General features: G+C 47.0%; 46 non-coding genes across 46 annotated transcripts; all 46 read right to left on the bottom strand.

Annotated features, from left to right (window-relative positions):
• Nucleotides 1-194: 194 nt before the first annotated feature.
• LOC116190620 lies at nt 195-313 on the bottom strand. Its single transcript, XR_004152827.1, has one exon. It is a non-coding gene; the product is annotated as a 5S ribosomal RNA (ribosomal RNA).
• A 188-nt stretch (nt 314-501) lies between these two features.
• Nucleotides 502-619, bottom strand: LOC116190650. The gene has a single exon (XR_004152857.1). It is a non-coding gene; the product is annotated as a 5S ribosomal RNA (ribosomal RNA).
• Nucleotides 620-840: 221 nt separating this feature from the next.
• On the bottom strand, nt 841-959 carry LOC116190628. The gene has a single exon (XR_004152835.1). It is a non-coding gene; the product is annotated as a 5S ribosomal RNA (ribosomal RNA).
• Nucleotides 960-1,148: 189 nt separating this feature from the next.
• On the bottom strand, nt 1,149-1,272 carry LOC116190722. Its single transcript, XR_004152921.1, has one exon. It is a non-coding gene; the product is annotated as a 5S ribosomal RNA (ribosomal RNA).
• Nucleotides 1,273-1,462: 190 nt separating this feature from the next.
• Nucleotides 1,463-1,581, bottom strand: LOC116190618. The gene has a single exon (XR_004152825.1). It is a non-coding gene; the product is annotated as a 5S ribosomal RNA (ribosomal RNA).
• A 220-nt stretch (nt 1,582-1,801) lies between these two features.
• LOC116190617 lies at nt 1,802-1,920 on the bottom strand. Its single transcript, XR_004152824.1, has one exon. It is a non-coding gene; the product is annotated as a 5S ribosomal RNA (ribosomal RNA).
• Nucleotides 1,921-2,110: 190 nt separating this feature from the next.
• LOC116190616 lies at nt 2,111-2,229 on the bottom strand. The gene has a single exon (XR_004152823.1). It is a non-coding gene; the product is annotated as a 5S ribosomal RNA (ribosomal RNA).
• A 191-nt stretch (nt 2,230-2,420) lies between these two features.
• LOC116190615 lies at nt 2,421-2,539 on the bottom strand. Its single transcript, XR_004152822.1, has one exon. It is a non-coding gene; the product is annotated as a 5S ribosomal RNA (ribosomal RNA).
• Nucleotides 2,540-2,730: 191 nt separating this feature from the next.
• Nucleotides 2,731-2,849, bottom strand: LOC116190614. The gene has a single exon (XR_004152821.1). It is a non-coding gene; the product is annotated as a 5S ribosomal RNA (ribosomal RNA).
• Nucleotides 2,850-3,069: 220 nt separating this feature from the next.
• Nucleotides 3,070-3,188, bottom strand: LOC116190613. Its single transcript, XR_004152820.1, has one exon. It is a non-coding gene; the product is annotated as a 5S ribosomal RNA (ribosomal RNA).
• Nucleotides 3,189-3,378: 190 nt separating this feature from the next.
• On the bottom strand, nt 3,379-3,497 carry LOC116190640. Its single transcript, XR_004152847.1, has one exon. It is a non-coding gene; the product is annotated as a 5S ribosomal RNA (ribosomal RNA).
• Nucleotides 3,498-3,686: 189 nt separating this feature from the next.
• Nucleotides 3,687-3,805, bottom strand: LOC116190612. Its single transcript, XR_004152819.1, has one exon. It is a non-coding gene; the product is annotated as a 5S ribosomal RNA (ribosomal RNA).
• Nucleotides 3,806-3,995: 190 nt separating this feature from the next.
• Nucleotides 3,996-4,114, bottom strand: LOC116190611. Its single transcript, XR_004152818.1, has one exon. It is a non-coding gene; the product is annotated as a 5S ribosomal RNA (ribosomal RNA).
• Nucleotides 4,115-4,308: 194 nt separating this feature from the next.
• LOC116190609 lies at nt 4,309-4,427 on the bottom strand. The gene has a single exon (XR_004152817.1). It is a non-coding gene; the product is annotated as a 5S ribosomal RNA (ribosomal RNA).
• A 189-nt stretch (nt 4,428-4,616) lies between these two features.
• Nucleotides 4,617-4,735, bottom strand: LOC116190608. Its single transcript, XR_004152816.1, has one exon. It is a non-coding gene; the product is annotated as a 5S ribosomal RNA (ribosomal RNA).
• Nucleotides 4,736-4,925: 190 nt separating this feature from the next.
• LOC116190606 lies at nt 4,926-5,044 on the bottom strand. The gene has a single exon (XR_004152814.1). It is a non-coding gene; the product is annotated as a 5S ribosomal RNA (ribosomal RNA).
• Nucleotides 5,045-5,272: 228 nt separating this feature from the next.
• Nucleotides 5,273-5,391, bottom strand: LOC116190654. Its single transcript, XR_004152860.1, has one exon. It is a non-coding gene; the product is annotated as a 5S ribosomal RNA (ribosomal RNA).
• A 188-nt stretch (nt 5,392-5,579) lies between these two features.
• Nucleotides 5,580-5,698, bottom strand: LOC116190605. Its single transcript, XR_004152813.1, has one exon. It is a non-coding gene; the product is annotated as a 5S ribosomal RNA (ribosomal RNA).
• A 218-nt stretch (nt 5,699-5,916) lies between these two features.
• Nucleotides 5,917-6,035, bottom strand: LOC116190604. Its single transcript, XR_004152812.1, has one exon. It is a non-coding gene; the product is annotated as a 5S ribosomal RNA (ribosomal RNA).
• Nucleotides 6,036-6,225: 190 nt separating this feature from the next.
• Nucleotides 6,226-6,344, bottom strand: LOC116190603. The gene has a single exon (XR_004152810.1). It is a non-coding gene; the product is annotated as a 5S ribosomal RNA (ribosomal RNA).
• Nucleotides 6,345-6,534: 190 nt separating this feature from the next.
• Nucleotides 6,535-6,653, bottom strand: LOC116190602. Its single transcript, XR_004152809.1, has one exon. It is a non-coding gene; the product is annotated as a 5S ribosomal RNA (ribosomal RNA).
• Nucleotides 6,654-6,843: 190 nt separating this feature from the next.
• LOC116190601 lies at nt 6,844-6,962 on the bottom strand. The gene has a single exon (XR_004152808.1). It is a non-coding gene; the product is annotated as a 5S ribosomal RNA (ribosomal RNA).
• Nucleotides 6,963-7,184: 222 nt separating this feature from the next.
• LOC116190639 lies at nt 7,185-7,303 on the bottom strand. The gene has a single exon (XR_004152846.1). It is a non-coding gene; the product is annotated as a 5S ribosomal RNA (ribosomal RNA).
• Nucleotides 7,304-7,492: 189 nt separating this feature from the next.
• Nucleotides 7,493-7,609, bottom strand: LOC116190676. Its single transcript, XR_004152882.1, has one exon. It is a non-coding gene; the product is annotated as a 5S ribosomal RNA (ribosomal RNA).
• Nucleotides 7,610-7,803: 194 nt separating this feature from the next.
• Nucleotides 7,804-7,922, bottom strand: LOC116190627. The gene has a single exon (XR_004152834.1). It is a non-coding gene; the product is annotated as a 5S ribosomal RNA (ribosomal RNA).
• Nucleotides 7,923-8,118: 196 nt separating this feature from the next.
• Nucleotides 8,119-8,237, bottom strand: LOC116190647. The gene has a single exon (XR_004152854.1). It is a non-coding gene; the product is annotated as a 5S ribosomal RNA (ribosomal RNA).
• Nucleotides 8,238-8,457: 220 nt separating this feature from the next.
• On the bottom strand, nt 8,458-8,576 carry LOC116190600. Its single transcript, XR_004152807.1, has one exon. It is a non-coding gene; the product is annotated as a 5S ribosomal RNA (ribosomal RNA).
• A 190-nt stretch (nt 8,577-8,766) lies between these two features.
• On the bottom strand, nt 8,767-8,885 carry LOC116190599. The gene has a single exon (XR_004152806.1). It is a non-coding gene; the product is annotated as a 5S ribosomal RNA (ribosomal RNA).
• A 225-nt stretch (nt 8,886-9,110) lies between these two features.
• Nucleotides 9,111-9,229, bottom strand: LOC116190598. Its single transcript, XR_004152804.1, has one exon. It is a non-coding gene; the product is annotated as a 5S ribosomal RNA (ribosomal RNA).
• Nucleotides 9,230-9,448: 219 nt separating this feature from the next.
• Nucleotides 9,449-9,567, bottom strand: LOC116190597. The gene has a single exon (XR_004152803.1). It is a non-coding gene; the product is annotated as a 5S ribosomal RNA (ribosomal RNA).
• A 190-nt stretch (nt 9,568-9,757) lies between these two features.
• On the bottom strand, nt 9,758-9,876 carry LOC116190595. Its single transcript, XR_004152801.1, has one exon. It is a non-coding gene; the product is annotated as a 5S ribosomal RNA (ribosomal RNA).
• Nucleotides 9,877-10,068: 192 nt separating this feature from the next.
• Nucleotides 10,069-10,187, bottom strand: LOC116190594. Its single transcript, XR_004152800.1, has one exon. It is a non-coding gene; the product is annotated as a 5S ribosomal RNA (ribosomal RNA).
• A 220-nt stretch (nt 10,188-10,407) lies between these two features.
• Nucleotides 10,408-10,526, bottom strand: LOC116190593. The gene has a single exon (XR_004152798.1). It is a non-coding gene; the product is annotated as a 5S ribosomal RNA (ribosomal RNA).
• A 221-nt stretch (nt 10,527-10,747) lies between these two features.
• On the bottom strand, nt 10,748-10,866 carry LOC116190592. The gene has a single exon (XR_004152797.1). It is a non-coding gene; the product is annotated as a 5S ribosomal RNA (ribosomal RNA).
• A 187-nt stretch (nt 10,867-11,053) lies between these two features.
• LOC116190591 lies at nt 11,054-11,172 on the bottom strand. The gene has a single exon (XR_004152796.1). It is a non-coding gene; the product is annotated as a 5S ribosomal RNA (ribosomal RNA).
• Nucleotides 11,173-11,393: 221 nt separating this feature from the next.
• LOC116190589 lies at nt 11,394-11,512 on the bottom strand. The gene has a single exon (XR_004152794.1). It is a non-coding gene; the product is annotated as a 5S ribosomal RNA (ribosomal RNA).
• Nucleotides 11,513-11,735: 223 nt separating this feature from the next.
• Nucleotides 11,736-11,854, bottom strand: LOC116190588. Its single transcript, XR_004152792.1, has one exon. It is a non-coding gene; the product is annotated as a 5S ribosomal RNA (ribosomal RNA).
• A 223-nt stretch (nt 11,855-12,077) lies between these two features.
• LOC116190587 lies at nt 12,078-12,196 on the bottom strand. Its single transcript, XR_004152791.1, has one exon. It is a non-coding gene; the product is annotated as a 5S ribosomal RNA (ribosomal RNA).
• A 220-nt stretch (nt 12,197-12,416) lies between these two features.
• Nucleotides 12,417-12,535, bottom strand: LOC116190586. The gene has a single exon (XR_004152790.1). It is a non-coding gene; the product is annotated as a 5S ribosomal RNA (ribosomal RNA).
• A 221-nt stretch (nt 12,536-12,756) lies between these two features.
• On the bottom strand, nt 12,757-12,875 carry LOC116190638. The gene has a single exon (XR_004152845.1). It is a non-coding gene; the product is annotated as a 5S ribosomal RNA (ribosomal RNA).
• Nucleotides 12,876-13,064: 189 nt separating this feature from the next.
• Nucleotides 13,065-13,183, bottom strand: LOC116190585. Its single transcript, XR_004152789.1, has one exon. It is a non-coding gene; the product is annotated as a 5S ribosomal RNA (ribosomal RNA).
• Nucleotides 13,184-13,372: 189 nt separating this feature from the next.
• On the bottom strand, nt 13,373-13,491 carry LOC116190583. The gene has a single exon (XR_004152786.1). It is a non-coding gene; the product is annotated as a 5S ribosomal RNA (ribosomal RNA).
• A 220-nt stretch (nt 13,492-13,711) lies between these two features.
• On the bottom strand, nt 13,712-13,830 carry LOC116190582. The gene has a single exon (XR_004152785.1). It is a non-coding gene; the product is annotated as a 5S ribosomal RNA (ribosomal RNA).
• Nucleotides 13,831-14,020: 190 nt separating this feature from the next.
• Nucleotides 14,021-14,139, bottom strand: LOC116190581. The gene has a single exon (XR_004152784.1). It is a non-coding gene; the product is annotated as a 5S ribosomal RNA (ribosomal RNA).
• A 221-nt stretch (nt 14,140-14,360) lies between these two features.
• LOC116190580 lies at nt 14,361-14,479 on the bottom strand. Its single transcript, XR_004152783.1, has one exon. It is a non-coding gene; the product is annotated as a 5S ribosomal RNA (ribosomal RNA).
• A 221-nt stretch (nt 14,480-14,700) lies between these two features.
• LOC116190579 lies at nt 14,701-14,819 on the bottom strand. Its single transcript, XR_004152782.1, has one exon. It is a non-coding gene; the product is annotated as a 5S ribosomal RNA (ribosomal RNA).
• Nucleotides 14,820-14,979: the final 160 nt, after the last annotated feature.

The following is a 14,979-nucleotide window of genomic DNA, read 5'->3' as shown; positions in this document are numbered from 1 at the left end:
ATCGCACCAGTCAACCTTGTGCTCGAATTCACTTTGTTCCTCCGTAGAGCTAATGAAAAAAAATGCAAAATGATCGCAGAAACGAAAGAAAAAAAGTACGAGTGCATAGCACGTGCCCAAAACATTAACCGTAACGATCGGATTCCCGTCCAACGTCGGACAGTTTCCCGAGCAGCAAAAAAAATTAAAAAGGAGGGGTGCAACACGAGGACTTCCCAGGAGGTCACCCATCCTAGTACTACTCTCGCCCAAGCACGCTTAACTTCGGAGTTCTGATGGGATCCGGTGCATTAGTGCTGGTATGATCGCACCCGTCAACCTTTGCGCTCGAATTCACTTGTTCCTCCGTAGAGCTAATGAAAAAAAAATGCAAAAATGATCGCAGAAACGAAAGAAAAAAAGTATCGAGTGCATAGCACGTGCCCAAAACATTAACCGTAACGATCGGATTCCCGTCCAACGTCGGACAGTTTCCCGAGCAGCAAAAAAAATTAAAAAGGAGGGGTGCAACACGAGGACTTCCCAGGAGGTCACCCATCTAGTACTACTCTCGCCCAAGCACGCTTAACTTCGGAGTTCTGATGGGATCCGGTGCATTAGTGCTGGTATGATCGCACCCGTCAACCTTTGCGCTCGAATTCACTTTGTTCCTCCGTAGAGCTAATGAAAAAAAAATGCAAAAATGAGCGCAGAAACGAAAGAAAAAAAGTATCGAGTGCATTTCACAACGAACTTTACGCCTTTTGCGAGTGAGCACGTGCCCAAAACATTAACCGTAACGATGGGATTCCCGTCCAACGTCGGACAGTTTCCCGAGCAGCAAAAAAAAATTAAAAAGGAGGGGTGCAACACGAGGACTTCCCAGGAGGTCACCCATCCTAGTACTACTCTCGCCCAAGCACGCTTAACTTCGGAGTTCTGATGGGATCCGGTGCATTAGTGCTGGTATGATCGCACCAGTCAACCTTTGCGCTCGAATTCACTTTGTTCCTCCGTAGAGCTAATGAAAAAAAAATGCAAAAATGATCGCAGAAACGAAAGAAAAAAAGTATCGAGTGCATAGCACGTGCCCAAAACATTAACCGTAACGATCGGATTCCCGTCCAACGTCGGACAGTTTCCCGAGCAGCAAAAAAAATTAAAAAGGAGGGGTGCAACACGAGGACTTCCCAGGAGGTCACCCATCCTAGTACTACTCTCGCCCAAGCACGCTTAACTTCGGAGTTCTGATGGGGGTGCCATTAGTGCATTAGTGCTGGTATGATCGCACCCGTCAACCTTTGCGCTCGAATTCACTTGTTCCTCCGTAGAGCTAATGAAAAAAAAATGCAAAAATGATCGCAGAAACGAAAGAAAAAAAGTATCGAGTGCATAGCACGTGCCCAAAACATTAACCGTAACGATGGGATTCCCGTCCAACGTCGGACAGTTTCCCGAGCAGCAAAAAAAAAATTAAAAAGGAGGGGTGCAACACGAGGACTTCCCAGGAGGTCACCCATCCTAGTACTACTCTCGCCCAAGCACGCTTAACTTCGGAGTTCTGATGGGATCCGGTGCATTAGTGCTGGTATGATCGCACCCGTCAACCTTTGCGCTCGAATTCACTTTGTTCCTCCGTAGAGCTAATGAAAAAAAAATGCAAAAATGAGCGCAGAAACGAAAGAAAAAAAGTATCGAGTGCATTTCACAACGAACCTACGCCTTTTGCGAGTGAGCACGTGCCCAAAACATTAACCGTAACGATGGGATTCCCGTCCAACGTCGGACAGTTTCCCGAGCAGCAAAAAAAAATTAAAAAGGAGGGGTGCAACACGAGGACTTCCCAGGAGGTCACCCATCCTAGTACTACTCTCGCCCAAGCACGCTTAACTTCGGAGTTCTGATGGGATCCGGTGCATTAGTGCTGGTATGATCGCACCCGTCAACCTTTGCGCTCGAATTCACTTTGTTCCTCCGTAGAGCTAATGAAAAAAAAAATGCAAAAATGAGCGCAGAAACGAAAGAAAAAAGTATCGAGTGCATAGCACGTGCCCAAAACATTAACCGTAACGATGGGATTCCCGTCCAACGTCGGACAGTTTCCCGAGCAGCAAAAAAAAATTAAAAAGGAGGGGTGCAACACGAGGACTTCCCAGGAGGTCACCCATCCTAGTACTACTCTCGCCCAAGCACGCTTAACTTCGGAGTTCTGATGGGATCCGGTGCATTAGTGCTGGTATGATCGCACCCGTCAACCTTTGCGCTCGAATTCACTTTGTTCCTCCGTAGAGCTAATGAAAAAAAAATGCAAAAATGATCGCAGAAACGAAAGAAAAAAAGTATCGAGTGCATAGCACGTGCCCAAAAACATTAACCGTAACGATCGGATTCCCGTCCAACGTCGGACAGTTTCCCGAGCAGCAAAAAAAAATTAAAAAGGAGGGGTGCAACACGAGGACTTCCCAGGAGGTCACCCATCCTAGTACTACTCTCGCCCAAGCACGCTTAACTTCGGAGTTCTGATGGGATCCGGTGCATTAGTGCTGGTATGATCGCACCCGTCAACCTTTGCGCTCGAATTCACTTTGTTCCTCCGTAGAGCTAATGAAAAAAAAATGCAAAAATGATCGCAGAAACGAAAGAAAAAAAGTATCGAGTGCATAGCACGTGCCCAAAACATTAACCGTAACGATCGGATTCCCGTCCAACGTCGGACAGTTTCCCGAGCAGCAAAAAAAAAATTAAAAAGGAGGGGTGCAACACGAGGACTTCCCAGGAGGTCACCCATCCTAGTACTACTCTCGCCCAAGCACGCTTAACTTCGGAGTTCTGATGGGATCCGGTGCATTAGTGCTGGTATGATCGCACCCGTCAACCTTTGCGCTCGAATTCACTTTGTTCCTCCGTAGAGCTAATGAAAAAAAAATGCAAAAATGAGCGCAGAAACGAAAGAAAAAAAGTATCGAGTGCATTTCACAACGAACTTACGCCTTTTGCGAGTGAGCACGTGCCCAAACATTAACCGTAACGATGGGATTCCCGTCCAACGTCGGACAGTTTCCCGAGCAGCAAAAAAAAAATTAAAAAGGAGGGGTGCAACACGAGGACTTCCCAGGAGGTCACCCATCCTAGTACTACTCTCGCCCAAGCACGCTTAACTTCGGAGTTCTGATGGGATCCGGTGCATTAGTGCTGGTATGATCGCACCCGTCAACCTTTGCGCTCGAATTCACTTTGTTCCTCCGTAGAGCTAATGAAAAAAAAATGCAAAAATGAGCGCAGAAACGAAAGAAAAAAAGTATCGAGTGCATAGCACGTGCCCAAAACATTAACCGTAACGATCGGATTCCCGTCCAACGTCGGACAGTTTCCCGAGCAGCAAAAAAAAATTAAAAAGGAGGGGTGCAACACGAGGACTTCCCAGGAGGTCACCCATCCTAGTACTACTCTCGCCCAAGCACGCTTAACTTCGGAGTTCTGATGGGATCCGGTGCATTAGTGCTGGTATGATCGCACCGTCAACCTTTGCGCTCGAATTCACTTTGTTCCTCCGTAGAGCTAATGAAAAAAAAATGCAAAAATGATCGCAGAAACGAAAGAAAAAAAGTATCGAGTGCATAGCACGTGCCCAAAACATTAACCGTAACGATCGGATTCCCGTCCAACGTCGGACAGTTTCCCGAGCAGCAAAAAAAAATTAAAAAGGAGGGGTGCAACACGAGGACTTCCCAGGAGGTCACCCATCCTAGTACTACTCTCGCCCAAGCACGCTTAACTTCGGAGTTCTGATGGGATCCGGTGCATTAGTGCTGGTATGATCGCACCCGTCAACCTTTGCGCTCGAATTCACTTTGTTCCTCCGTAGAGCTAATGAAAAAAAAATGCAAAAATGATCGCAGAAACGAAAGAAAAAAAGTATCGAGTGCATAGCACGTGCCCAAAACATTAACCGTAACGATGGGATTCCCGTCCAACGTCGGACAGTTTCCCGAGCAGCAAAAAAAAATTAAAAAGGAGGGGTGCAACACGAGGACTTCCCAGGAGGTCACCCATCCTAGTACTACTCTCGCCCAAGCACGCTTAACTTCGGAGTTCTGATGGGATCCGGTGCATTAGTGCTGGTATGATCGCACCCGTCAACCTTTGCGCTCGAATTCACTTTGTTCCTCCGTAGAGCTAATGAAAAAAAAATGCAAAAATGATCGCAGAAACGAAAGAAAAAAAGTATCGAGTGCATAGCACGTGCCCAAAACATTAACCGTAACGATCGGATTCCCGTCCAACGTCGGACAGTTTCCCGAGCAGCAAAAAAAAATTAAAAAAAAAGGAGGGGTGCAACACGAGGACTTCCCAGGAGGTCACCCATCCTAGTACTACTCTCGCCCAAGCACGCTTAACTTCGGAGTTCTGATGGGATCCGGTGCATTAGTGCTGGTATGATCGCACCCGTCAACCTTTGGGCTCGAATTCACTTTGTTCCTCCGTAGAGCTAATGAAAAAAAAATGCAAAAATAATCGCAGAAACGAAAGAAAAAAAGTATCGAGTGCATAGCACGTGCCCAAAACATTAACCGTAACGATCGGATTCCCGTCCAACGTCGGACAGTTTCCCGAGCAGCAAAAAAAAATTAAAAGGAGGGGTGCAACACGAGGACTTCCCAGGAGGTCACCCATCCTAGTACTACTCTCGCCCAAGCACGCTTAACTTCGGAGTTCTGATGGGATCCGGTGCATTAGTGCTGGTATGATCGCACCCGTCAACCTTTGCGCTCGAATTCACTTTGTTCCTCCGTAGAGCTAATGAAAAAAAAATGCAAAAATGATCGCAGAAACGAAAGAAAAAAAGTATCGAGTGCATAGCACGTGCCCAAAACATTAACCGTAACGATGGGATTCCCGTCCAACGTCGGACAGTTTCCCGAGCAGCAAAAAAAAATTAAAAAGGAGGGGTGCAACACGAGGACTTCCCAGGAGGTCACCCATCCTAGTACTACTCTCGCCCAAGCACGCTTAACTTCGGAGTTCTGATGGGATCCGGTGCATTAGTGCTGGTATGATCGCACCCGTCAACCTTTGCGCTCGAATTCACTTTGTCCTTTGCTTCCTCCGTAGAGCTAATGAAAAAAAAAATGCAAAAATGAGCGCAGAAACGAAAGAAAAAAAGTATCGAGTGCATTTCACACGAACTTTACGCCTTTTGCGAGTGAGCACGTGCCCAAAACATTAACCGTAACGATCGGATTCCCGTCCAACGTCGGACAGTTTCCCGAGCAGCAAAAAAAATTAAAAAGGAGGGGTGCAACACGAGGACTTCCCAGGAGGTCACCCATCCTAGTACTACTCTCGCCCAAGCACGCTTAACTTCGGAGTTCTGATGGGATCCGGTGCATTAGTGCTGGTATGATCGCACGTCAACCTTTGCGCTCGAATTCACTTTGTTCCTCCGTAGAGCTAATGAAAAAAAAATGCAAAAATGATCGCAGAAACGAAAGAAAAAAAGTATCGAGTGCATAGCACGTGCCCAAAACATTAACCGTAACGATCGGATTCCCGTCCAACGTCGGACAGTTTCCCGAGCAGCAAAAAAAAATTAAAAAGGAGGGGTGCAACACGAGGACTTCCCAGGAGGTCACCCATCCTAGTACTACTCTCGCCCAAGCACGCTTAACTTCGGAGTTCTGATGGGATCCGGTGCATTAGTGCTGGTATGATCGCACCCGTCAACCTTTGCGCTCGAATTCACTTTGTTCCTCCGTAGAGCTAATGAAAAAAAAATGCAAAAATGAGCGCAGAAACGAAAGAAAAAAAGTATCGAGTGCATTTCACACGAACTACGCCTTTTGCGAGTGAGCACGTGCCCAAAACATTAACCGTAACGATCGGATTCCCGTCCAACGTCGGACAGTTTCCCGAGCAGCAAAAAAAAATTAAAAAGGAGGGGTGCAACACGAGGACTTCCCAGGAGGTCACCCATCCTAGTACTACTCTCGCCCAAGCACGCTTAACTTCGGAGTTCTGATGGGATCCGGTGCATTAGTGCTGGTATGATCGCACCCGTCAACCTTTGCGCTCGAATTCACTTTGTTCCTCCGTAGAGCTAATGAAAAAAAAATGCAAAAATGATCGCAGAAACGAAAGAAAAAAAGTATCGAGTGCATAGCACGTGCCCAAAACATTAACCGTAACGATGGGATTCCCGTCCAACGTCGGACAGTTTCCCGAGCAGCAAAAAAAAATTAAAAAGGAGGGGTGCAACACGAGGACTTCCCAGGAGGTCACCCATCCTAGTACTACTCTCGCCCAAGCACGCTTAACTTCGGAGTTCTGATGGGATCCGGTGCATTAGTGCTGGTATGATCGCACCCGTCAACCTTTGCGCTCGAATTCACTTTGTTCCTCCGTAGAGCTAATGAAAAAAAAATGCAAAAATGAGCGCAGAAACGAAAGAAAAAAAGTATCGAGTGCATAGCACGTGCCCAAAACATTAACCGTAACGATCGGATTCCCGTCCAACGTCGGACAGTTTCCCGAGCAGCAAAAAAAAATTAAAAAGGAGGGGTGCAACACGAGGACTTCCCAGGAGGTCACCCATCCTAGTACTACTCTCGCCCAAGCACGCTTAACTTCGGAGTTCTGATGGGATCCGGTGCATTAGTGCTGGTATGATCGCACCCGTCAACCTTTGCGCTCGAATTCACTTTGTTCCTCCGTAGAGCTAATGAAAAAAAAATGCAAAAATGATCGCAGAAACGAAAGAAAAAAAGTATCGAGTGCATAGCACGTGCCCAAAACATTAACCGTAACGATGGGATTCCCGTCCAACGTCGGACAGTTTCCCGAGCAGCAAAAAAAAATTAAAAAGGAGGGGTGCAACACGAGGACTTCCCAGGAGGTCACCCATCCTAGTACTACTCTCGCCCAAGCACGCTTAACTTCGGAGTTCTGATGGGATCCGGTGCATTAGTGCTGGTATGATCGCACCCGTCAACCTTTGCGCTCGAATTCACTTTGTTCCTCCGTAGAGCTAATGAAAAAAAAATGCAAAAATGAGCGCAGAAACGAAAGAAAAAAAGTATCGAGTGCATTTCACAACGAACCTTACGCCTTTTGCGAGTGAGCACGTGCCCAAAACATTAACCGTAACGATCGGATTCCCGTCCAACGTCGGACAGTTTCCCGAGCAGCAAAAAAAAAATTAAAAAGGAGGGGTGCAACACGAGGACTTCCCAGGAGGTCACCCATCCTAGTACTACTCTCGCCCAAGCACGCTTAACTTCGGAGTTCTGATGGGATCCGGTGCATTAGTGCTGGTATGATCGCACCGTCAACCTTTGCGCTCGAATTCACTTTGTTCCTCCGTAGAGCTAATGAAAAAAAAATGCAAAAATGATCGCAGAAACGAAAGAAAAAAAGTATCGAGTGCATAGCACGTGCCCAAAACATTAACCGTAACGATCGGATTCCCGTCCAACGTCGGACAGTTTCCCGAGCAGCAAAAAAAAATTAAAAAGGAGGGGTGCAACACGAGGACTTCCCAGGAGGTCACCCATCCTAGTACTACTCGCCCAAGCACGCTTAACTTCGGAGTTCTGATGGGATCCGGTGCATTAGTGCTGGTATGATCGCACCCGTCAACCTTTGCGCTCGAATTCACTTTGTTCCTCCGTAGAGCTAATGAAAAAAAAATGCAAAAAAATCGCAGAAACGAAAGAAAAAGTATCGAACCATCTTTTGCATAGCACGTGCCCAAAACATTAACCGTAACGATGGATTCCCGTCCAACGTCGGACAGTTTCCCGAGCAGCAAAAAAAAATTAAAAAGGAGGGGTGCAACACGAGGACTTCCCAGGAGGTCACCCATCCTAGTACTACTCTCGCCCAAGCACGCTTAACTTCGGAGTTCTGATGGGATCCGGTGCATTAGTGCTGGTATGATCGCACCAGTCAACCTTTGCGCTCGAATTCACTTTGTTCCTCCGTAGAGCTAATGAAAAAAAAATGCAAAAATGAGCGCAGAAACGAAAGAAAGAAAGTATCGCCTTTTGCGAGTGAGCACGTGCCCAAAACATTAACCGTAACGATGGGATTCCCGTCCAACGTCGGACAGTTTCCCGAGCAGCAAAAAAAAATTAAAAAGGAGGGTTGCAACACGAGGACTTCCCAGGAGGTCACCCATCCTAGTACTACTCTCGCCCAAGCACGCTTAACTTCGGAGTTCTGATGGGATCCGGTGCATTAGTGCTGGTATGATCGCACCAGTCAACCTTTGCGCTCGAATTCACTTTGTTCCTCCGTAGAGCTAATGAAAAAAAAATGCAAAAATGAGCGCAGAAACGAAAGAAAAAAAGTATCGAGTGCATTTCACAACGAACCTACGCCTTTTGCGAGTGAGCACGTGCCCAAAACATTAACCGTAACGATCGGATTCCCGTCCAACGTCGGACAGTTTCCCGAGCAGCAAAAAAAAATTAAAAAGGAGGGGTGCAACACGAGGACTTCCCAGGAGGTCACCCATCCTAGTACTACTCTCGCCCAAGCACGCTTAACTTCGGAGTTCTGATGGGATCCGGTGCATTAGTGCTGGTATGATCGCACCCGTCAACCTTTGCGCTCGAATTCACTTTGTTCCTCCGTAGAGCTAATGAAAAAAAAATGCAAAAATGATCGCAGAAACGAAAGAAAAAAAGTATCGAGTGCATAGCACGTGCCCAAAACATTAACCGTAACGATCGGATTCCCGTCCAACGTCGGACAGTTTCCCGAGCAGCAAAAAAAAATTAAAAAGGAGGGGTGCAACACGAGGACTTCCCAGGAGGTCACCCATCCTAGTACTACTCTCGCCCAAGCACGCTTAACTTCGGAGTTCTGATGGGATCCGGTGCATTAGTGCTGGTATGATCGCACCCGTCAACCTTTGCGCTCGAATTCACTTTGTTCCTCCGTAGAGCTAATGAAAAAAAAAATGCAAAAATGAGCGCAGAAAGAAACGAAGAAAAAAGTATCGAGTGCATTTCACAACGAACCTTACGCCTTTTGCGAGTGAGCACGTGCCCAAAACATTAACCGTAACGATGGGATTCCCGTCCAACGTCGGACAGTTTCCCGAGCAGCAAAAAAAAAATTAAAAAGGAGGGGTGCAACACGAGGACTTCCCAGGAGGTCACCCATCCTAGTACTACTCTCGCCCAAGCACGCTTAACTTCGGAGTTCTGATGGGATCCGGTGCATTAGTGCTGGTATGATCGCACCCGTCAACCTTTGCGCTCGAATTCACTTTGTTCCTCCGTAGAGCTAATGAAAAAAAAATGCAAAAATGAGCGCAGAAACGAAAGAAAAAAAGTATCGAGTGCATTTCACAACGAACCTTACGCCTTTGCGAGTGAGCACGTGCCCAAAACATTAACCGTAACGATGGGATTCCCGTCCAACGTCGGACAGTTTCCCGAGCAGCAAAAAAAATTAAAAAGGAGGGGTGCAACACGAGGACTTCCCAGGAGGTCACCCATCCTAGTACTACTCTCGCCCAAGCACGCTTAACTTCGGAGTTCTGATGGGATCCGGTGCATTAGTGCTGGTATGATCGCACCCGTCAACCTTTGCGCTCGAATTCACTTTGTTCCTCCGTAGAGCTAATGAAAAAAAAATGCAAAAATGATCGCAGAAACGAAAGAAAAAAAGTATCGAGTGCATAGCACGTGCCCAAAACATTAACCGTAACGATCGGATTCCCGTCCAACGTCGGACAGTTTCCCGAGCAGCAAAAAAAAATTAAAAAGGAGGGGTGCAACACGAGGACTTCCCAGGAGGTCACCCATCCTAGTACTACTCTCGCCCAAGCACGCTTAACTTCGGAGTTCTGATGGGATCCGGTGCATTAGTGCTGGTATGATCGCACCCGTCAACCTTTGCGCTCGAATTCACTTTGTTCCTCCGTAGAGCTAATGAAAAAAAAATGCAAAAATAATCGCAGAAACGAAAGAAAAAAAGTATCGAGTGCATAGCACGTGCCCAAAACATTAACCGTAACGATCGGATTCCCGTCCAACGTCGGACAGTTTCCCGAGCAGCAAAAAAAAAAATTAAAAAGGAGGGGTGCAACACGAGGACTTCCCAGGAGGTCACCCATCCTAGTACTACTCTCGCCCAAGCACGCTTAACTTCGGAGTTCTGATGGGATCCGGTGCATTAGTGCTGGTATGATCGCACCCGTCAACCTTTGCGCTCGAATTCACTTTGTTCCTCCGTAGAGCTAATGAAAAAAAAATGCAAAAATGAGCGCAGAAACGAAAGAAAAAAGTATCGAGTGCATTTCACAACGAACCTTACGCCTTTTGCGAGTGAGCACGTGCCCAAAACATTAACCGTAACGATGGGATTCCCGTCCAACGTCGGACAGTTTCCCGAGCAGCAAAAAAAAATTAAAAAGGAGGGGTGCAACACGAGGACTTCCCAGGAGGTCACCCATCCTAGTACTACTCTCGCCCAAGCACGCTTAACTTCGGAGTTCTGATGGGATCCGGTGCATTAGTGCTGGTATGATCGCACCCGTCAACCTTTGCGCTCGAATTCACTTTGTTCCTCCGTAGAGCTAATGAAAAAAAAATGCAAAAATGAGCGCAGAAACGAAAGAAAAAAAGTATCGAGTGCATTTCACAACGAACCTTACGCCTTTTGCGAGTGAGCACGTGCCCAAAACATTAACCGTAACGATGGGATTCCCGTCCAACGTCGGACAGTTTCCCGAGCAGCAAAAAAAAATTAAAAAGGAGGGGTGCAACACGAGGACTTCCCAGGAGGTCACCCATCCTAGTACTACTCTCGCCCAAGCACGCTTAACTTCGGAGTTCTGATGGGATCCGGTGCATTAGTGCTGGTATGATCGCACCCGTCAACCTTTGCGCTCGAATTCACTTTGTTCCTCCGTAGAGCTAATGAAAAAAAAATGCAAAAATCGCAGAAACGAAAGAAAAAAAGTATCGAGTGCATAGCACGTGCCCAAAACATTAACCGTAACGATGGGATTCCCGTCCAACGTCGGACAGTTTCCCGAGCAGCAAAAAAAAATTAAAAAGGAGGGGTGCAACACGAGGACTTCCCAGGAGGTCACCCATCCTAGTACTACTCTCGCCCAAGCACGCTTAACTTCGGAGTTCTGATGGGATCCGGTGCATTAGTGCTGGTATGATCGCACCCGTCAACCTTTGCGCTCGAATTCACTTTGTTCCTCCGTAGAGCTAATGAAAAAAAAATGCAAAAATGAGCGCAGAAACGAAAGAAAAAAAGTATCGAGTGCATTTCACAACGAACCTTACGCCTTTTGCGAGTGAGCACGTGCCCAAAACATTAACCGTAACGATGGGATTCCCGTCCAACGTCGGACAGTTTCCCGAGCAGCAAAAAAAAATTAAAAAGGAGGGGTGCAACACGAGGACTTCCCAGGAGGTCACCCATCCTAGTACTACTCTCGCCCAAGCACGCTTAACTTCGGAGTTCTGATGGGATCCGGTGCATTAGTGCTGGTATGATCGCACCCGTCAACCTTTGCGCTCGAATTCACTTTGTTCCTCCGTAGAGCTAATGAAAAAAAAAAATGCAAAAATGAGCGCAGAAACGAAAGAAAAAAAGTATCGAGTGCATTTCACAACGAACCTTACGCCTTTTGCGAGTGAGCACGTGCCCAAAACATTAACCGTAACGATGGGATTCCCGTCCAACGTCGGACAGTTTCCCGAGCAGCAAAAAAAAATTAAAAAGGAGGGGTGCAACACGAGGACTTCCCAGGAGGTCACCCATCCTAGTACTACTCTCGCCCAAGCACGCTTAACTTCGGAGTTCTGATGGGATCCGGTGCATTAGTGCTGGTATGATCGCACCCGTCAACCTTTGCGCTCGATTTCACTTTGTTCCTCCGTAGAGCTAATGAAAAAAAAAATGCAAAAATGAGCGCAGAAACGAAAGAAAAAAAGTATCGAGTGCATTTCACAACGAACCTTACGCCTTTTGCGAGTGAGCACGTGCCCAAAACATTAACCGTAACGATGGGATTCCCGTCCAACGTCGGACAGTTTCCCGAGCAGCAAAAAAAAAATTAAAAAGGAGGGGTGCAACACGAGGACTTCCCAGGAGGTCACCCATCCTAGTACTACTCTCGCCCAAGCACGCTTAACTTCGGAGTTCTGATGGGATCCGGTGCATTAGTGCTGGTATGATCGCACCCGTCAACCTTTGCGCTCGAATTCACTTTGTTCCTCCGTAGAGCTAATGAAAAAAAAATGCAAAAATGAGCGCAGAAACGAAAGAAAAAAAGTATCGAGTGCATTCACAACGAACCTTACGCCTTTTGCGAGTGAGCACGTGCCCAAAACATTAACCGTAACGATGGGATTCCCGTCCAACGTCGGACAGTTTCCCGAGCAGCAAAAAAAAATTAAAAAGGAGGGGTGCAACACGAGGACTTCCCAGGAGGTCACCCATCCTAGTACTACTCTCGCCCAAGCACGCTTAACTTCGGAGTTCTGATGGGATCCGGTGCATTAGTGCTGGTATGATCGCACCCGTCAACCTTTGCGCTCGAATTCACTTTGTTCCTCCGTAGAGCTAATGAAAAAAAAATGCAAAAATGAGCGCAGAAACGAAAGAAAAAAAGTATCGAGTGCATTTCACAACGAACCTCACGCCTTTTGCGAGTGAGCACGTGCCCAAAACATTAACCGTAACGATGGGATTCCCGTCCAACGTCGGACAGTTTCCCGAGCAGCAAAAAAAAATTAAAAAGGAGGGGTGCAACACGAGGACTTCCCAGGAGGTCACCCATCCTAGTACTACTCTCGCCCAAGCACGCTTAACTTCGGAGTTCTGATGGGATCCGGTGCATTAGTGCTGGTATGATCGCACCGTCAACCTTTGCGCTCGAATTCACTTTGTTCCTCCGTAGAGCTAATGAAAAAAAAATGCAAAAATGAGCGCAGAAACGAAAGAAAAAAAGTATCGAGTGCATAGCACGTGCCCAAAACATTAACCGTAACGATCGGATTCCCGTCCAACGTCGGACAGTTTCCCGAGCAGCAAAAAAAAATTAAAAAGGAGGGGTGCAACACGAGGACTTCCCAGGAGGTCACCCATCCTAGTACTACTCTCGCCCAAGCACGCTTAACTTCGGAGTTCTGATGGGATCCGGTGCATTAGTGCTGGTATGATCGCACCCGTCAACCTTTGTGCTCGAATTCACTTTGTTCCTCCGTAGAGCTAATGAAAAAAAAATGCAAAAATAATCGCAGAAACGAAAGAAAAAAAGTATCGAGTGCATAGCACGTGCCCAAAACATTAACCGTAACGATCGGATTCCCGTCCAACGTCGGACAGTTTCCCGAGCAGCAAAAAAAATTAAAAAGGAGGGGTGCAACACGAGGACTTCCCAGGAGGTCACCCATCCTAGTACTACTCTCGCCCAAGCACGCTTAACTTCGGAGTTCTGATGGGATCCGGTGCATTAGTGCTGGTATGATCGCACCCGTCAACCTTTGCGCTCGAATTCACTTTGTTCCTCCGTAGAGCTAATGAAAAAAAAATGCAAAAATGAGCGCAGAAACGAAAGAAAAAAGTATCGAGTGCATTTCACAACGAACCTTACGCCTTTTGCGAGTGAGCACGTGCCCAAAACATTAACCGTAACGATGGGATTCCCGTCCAACGTCGGACAGTTTCCCGAGCAGCAAAAAAAAATTAAAAAGGAGGGGTGCAACACGAGGACTTCCCAGGAGGTCACCCATCCTAGTACTACTCTCGCCCAAGCACGCTTAACTTCGGAGTTCTGATGGGATCCGGTGCATTAGTGCTGGTATGATCGCACCCGTCAACCTTTGCGCTCGAATTCACTTTGTTCCTCCGTAGAGCTAATGAAAAAAAAATGCAAAAATGATCGCAGAAACGAAAGAAAAAAAGTATCGAGTGCATAGCACGTGCCCAAAACATTAACCGTAACGATCGGATTCCCGTCCAACGTCGGACAGTTTCCCGAGCAGCAAAAAAAAATTAAAAAGGAGGGGTGCAACACGAGGACTTCCCAGGAGGTCACCCATCCTAGTACTACTCTCGCCCAAGCACGCTTAACTTCGGAGTTCTGATGGGATCCGGTGCATTAGTGCTGGTATGATCGCACCCGTCAACCTTTGCGCTCGAATTCACTTTGTTCCTCCGTAGAGCTAATGAAAAAAAAATGCAAAAATGAGCGCAGAAACGAAAGAAAAAAAGTATCGAGTGCATTTCACAACGAACCTTACGCCTTTTGCGAGTGAGCACGTGCCCAAAACATTAACCGTAACGATGGGATTCCCGTCCAACGTCGGACAGTTTCCCGAGCAGCAAAAAAAAATTAAAAAGGAGGGGTGCAACACGAGGACTTCCCAGGAGGTCACCCATCCTAGTACTACTCTCGCCCAAGCACGCTTAACTTCGGAGTTCTGATGGGATCCGGTGCATTAGTGCTGGTATGATCGCACCCGTCAACCTTTGCGCTCGAATTCACTTTGTTCCTCCGTAGAGCTAATGAAAAAAAAATGCAAAAATGAGCGCAGAAACGAAAGAAAAAAGTATCGAGTGCATTTCACAACGAACCTTACGCCTTTTGCGAGTGAGCACGTGCCCAAAAACATTAACCGTAACGATGGGATTCCCGTCCAACGTCGGACAGTTTCCCGAGCAGCAAAAAAAAATTAAAAAGGAGGGGTGCAACACGAGGACTTCCCAGGAGGTCACCCATCCTAGTACTACTCTCGCCCAAGCACGCTTAACTTCGGAGTTCTGATGGGATCCGGTGCATTAGTGCTGGTATGATCGCACCCGTCAACCTTTGCGCTCGAATTCACTTTGTTCCTCCGTAGAGCTAATGAAAAAAAAATGCAAAAATGATCGCAGAAACGAAAGAAAAAAAGTATCGAGTGCATAGCACGTGCCCAAAACATTAACCGTAACGATGGGATTCCCGTCCAACGTCGGACAGTT

The sequence above is a fragment of the Punica granatum genome, unplaced genomic scaffold (assembly GCF_007655135.1).
Source record: "Punica granatum isolate Tunisia-2019 unplaced genomic scaffold, ASM765513v2 Contig00480, whole genome shotgun sequence".
NCBI lineage: Eukaryota > Viridiplantae > Streptophyta > Magnoliopsida > Myrtales > Lythraceae > Punica > Punica granatum.
This window is presented reverse-complemented; position numbering and strand designations above follow the sequence as displayed.